Here is a 3,994-nt window from a genome sequence, read left to right on the forward strand (position 1 = left end):
CCATACACACCTTTATGTCATCCAAGAGCAATAACTGACCACAGAGGATAGTCATTTGATTTCATTAATGTTATTTAGTAACTGTTTCCTTTTGAAATGGACTGTTGCCAATACAAGTCACCTTACCTACTCTGGGCCATACAACATGAGTTTTAATCTAAATATTGACTGGACTTCATTTGACTTATTGGAACTGTCTGCAGTTAATCTAAACCTATTAATGCTTTTATTTAGTTAATTTAATTAATTTCATGATGTCCATGGGTTATAGGGATACAGGGTTATAATGCCAACCATGCAATAAAGCTCCAGTTTCATGAGACAGATTCAGGTCACTTCCTACCGATGCACAGCATGATTTACACTTTATTTGAACAACGAATTAAGGGGTTACTATGTCTTATCTATACACAGTCAGTTATCTCCACATAAACGTTTGGGAAACTGTATAGAAGAAACAAAAGTGGAAAGTCATATAAACAGTACTGAACATGTGAATTTAAATTATAACAGGGTGTCTTGGCTTGACTCCAGAGTGCCTACTTGTGATTTTCCAGTGGTTCTCTTAACGAGATGCCCGTGGCTTCTGCCCAAGAGGTTACATTCTCCTGCATGGTTCCACAAACAGCTCAATCAAATGCTCTGCTGCACTATAAGCAGTCAGATTGACCACTGCACACACACACCATTCCAACATGGGCATGATTAAGACTGATTAGGTTTGGGGGAAATGAAAAGATTTCAGTGCATGAGTGGGTAGAGCACATCTACTGTAGCTACTTTCATAGGCTTGATGGTTGTGCCATTTGATACCTTTGTGTAATAACAAATGATTCAGCTGTATTTTTTGTCACTGAGTCAGTGCTTCTGAACTAGGGCCACAACAGTTTCCCAAGCCTCAGCTTGCAGAGGTAGACCAAAGGTCTCCTCTCCCACCTACTACTCAGGCAAATTAAACAATGAGTTCAATTAGTCCAAATAGTGATCGTAGCTTTCATGTTTGTATGCCAGAAATTACATATCAGATGATATTGTGATAAATATCGCACAAACTGAGTAAGTAATGGAGATAACAGTTACTGTTATCTAAACAGTTAACTGATTTGAGACGCAATCAATACAATTGTTTTCGCTACGATCAAAAAGTCCTCATTAATAAACATGTCGTCTCAGAAAAATGCATGCGTCCCATGACATATCCATCACTCTTCCCACAATATCCATATCTCCGCCTTGATTAGGACATGTGCGCATATTGTCTCCAATCCGTTCTGCAACAGCATAGTTTTTTCCACGTTCATACATACAATTCTGGTAAACATATGCAAAGTAGGCTACTGGTTTGCCATTATTTGTGAATTGGTCCGCTGCGTGCGTCCGCAAGGCATCAGTTTCACACGTTGAGGAATAATATCCATTACTCTGACAGACAAGCAACCTCGTAAAGTGGTAAAGTCTAGTAAGTAACAATAATACAACGTAAATAACATCACTCAGTCTATGAAAATAATCCCAAATCAGAATATCACATATTTTAAAAGATATATTTAACAATGACAAACAAACGTGGCAAATTGAAGTTTCTAAAGAACTGAGGTAACTTCAATATACAGGGCGTGAACACGCTCTTCTCACAGATAATTACGCTTGATTATTAAGTCTGAGTGGTCTGCATCTGCAATGTATCAGCGCGCACACAGACAGACAAATGTAACGGGCACTTACATTCATCTGTTCCTGCTTTGGCCAAGGTATGCGTCCACTGAAAGAATCCCAAACTGCACAAAATCCAAGACGATTCCCTAGTTTGTCTGCAGACAATACTGAAGTCCAAGTCTCCCGTTAAATTATATCCATTTCAGACTGACTGGATTTTAGTATCCATTTGATATTCCCGGGAAGTTGTGCTTTTCAATCCGTTGACTTTCTGGCTTTATAAATGAGAGTAATTCAGCAAAACGTAAAGTGATTGACTTGCCCTCCTTCCTCGGGTATCTTACTATGGTCTCAGTGTTGCGAACTGCGAACAACCACCTCGTCGGCATCGGCAACAGCATCCACTGTACCAGTTTCGTATTCAGGCGCACTCATTGCACTTCTGCGAGTGCAACCTGACACCAGTCCTGGACCGTCCCCCAGTCTTATTTGGATAATTTATTCACCACGTGTAAGGGAACAGTGAGTAACCCAGAACAGAAGAGGGTGCTCGAGCGGAGCCACGTTGAGAATTTGATTTTGACATGAGGCTCTGGTGCCACCAAGCTTAATTCATGGGAAGCAAACTTTGAATTTCTCTACAGACCTGGGATACATCTCCACCATATAAAGTGCTGTGTACTGTCTTTTATATATATAAATTATACAATTATAATTATAAATAATTATAAATATATATTACTTATGTGCCACAGCAGTGCTATGGCTTCAAATATATAGTCAGAAGGGAAATTAAATGAGGGTTGTGAAGATGAGACACATTATGCTCCGAGACATTGTTAGGGAGAGAGAAAAAGGAGGAGGAAGAGGAGAGAGAGAGAGAGACCAAAAGCTTCAGACTTCTTTCAAACAGCACTGCCCAAAGTCAGACAGACCCTCATTAAAGCCTAGAATGCAGCTCATTTGTGAGACCAAAACAATCCCATTTTTACATCTGAAGAACAACAGAGATAGCTCTGCAGCATATCCAAGGTATCCACATCCTAATTACAAGCATGAAAGAAAAGCAACAAATATAATCCTCAGCTCTGATGCTGTCGAGAGTAACCTATGCTGTCACTGTGAACCTCTTCTTGTCATCCTGTCACAGCTGAAGCAGAGCTTGTTTCTGCTGAAGTTTTCTCCTGCCTTTCTCTTTGTCTATCCCTCTCTCTCTCTCTCTCTCTCTCTGTCTGTCTCTCTATCTCCTGAGACTCCCTTTTTATCTCAGGCAAAGCCAGAGCCATGACCTTGGAACACTTCCTCATCCCATCAATCCTGCCAAGCAACACATGTCAAAACTACGGCCCACCTACATCCATTTCCTACTGATATCAGCCATGAGCGTGAGATTGTCAGGTTCTGACGTGTGTAAGTCATTGTGCTTTTCGCTGTCACTGTAGCTTTCGGCAATGCATAAGCGTTATTCGTGATTTGTCAGCACGTCTCATTTTTAGATGTCTCCAGAGCTCTCAAAGACCTCACAAAGACAAGACACCTCAGCTAGTATCCACAAAGCCAAGATTGACATTTACAAATGTGGTCTTTCGTTAAGCGCTAAAGAGCCGAGTGGAAAGTTTGAGAGCAGTCACTTCTCGTAATGGGAGCCGTTAATCAAAAATTTTAATGGCATTAAAACCAGTCAGCGCCAGCATTTTACAGGCACCACATCGAGTACATTTAAAGCCTCGGTTGCCGAGAGACACATTAGGGCTGTTTTTGCATTACACGGACCTCTGTTTGTTCTCAGTGGCCATTTCCATAAATCCAGGAGAAGGCTTCTGCGAGAGTCCCAGCACCTCCAATTATGTGGCTTGGCCAAACACAAATATGCGGATGCTTTCAATTTTCAACGCAACATATTTATAGTGGGAGCCACGTCTTTGGGCCCTCCGGAGGATAAAGCAATGAAAGGCCAATGCCTGGACCGATCGATGTCCTTGGCCAGGTTGGGGCAGGTAGGTTCCCCACATTGGCCCCCCACCAGCCAGGCCAGCCTGCCAACCCCTGGCTGTGAATGCAAGGCCACTCATCAAGGGATCACTGCCGCAAGGAGGCACGCATGGTTTTACTTCAGTTTTGGCAGTTGAGGTTGTGGATAAGGAAGGTCTACAGTATAGATGCTGCATTGGGTCTGAGGTGGTGTAAATCTATTAATTAGGATGAGTGCACTCCACTTCCCTTGCACTATCAAGAGGGACATTTCCAACCCTTTCTCCTATCAGAATATATGCTTCTGCTTACTGCCCACGCCAAACAATGCAACGAAGGAAACCCGAAGGCCATTGGGAACATTTTA

The 3,994-nt window shown here is 42.1% G+C and overlaps 1 protein-coding gene across 1 annotated transcript in view; it reads right to left on the reverse strand.

Annotated features, from left to right (window-relative positions):
- The window catches only part of LOC143121803 (protocadherin-16-like), a 107,644-nt gene extending 105,616 nt beyond the window's left edge, over positions 1 to 2,028 (reverse strand). The window contains exon 1 of the mRNA XM_076282411.1: positions 1,726 to 2,028. The gene's annotated coding sequence lies outside the window, so the exon portion shown is untranslated. The remainder of the gene's footprint in view (positions 1 to 1,725) is intronic.
- Between the last annotated feature and the right edge of the window lie 1,966 nt (positions 2,029 to 3,994).

Source organism: Alosa pseudoharengus, unplaced genomic scaffold, assembly GCF_046254945.1.
Source record: "Alosa pseudoharengus isolate Yale_2024_CS ecotype anadromous, Long Island Sound unplaced genomic scaffold, YU_APseudo_1.1 YU_APseudo_1.1_scf_13, whole genome shotgun sequence".
Lineage (NCBI taxonomy): Eukaryota > Metazoa > Chordata > Actinopteri > Clupeiformes > Clupeidae > Alosa > Alosa pseudoharengus.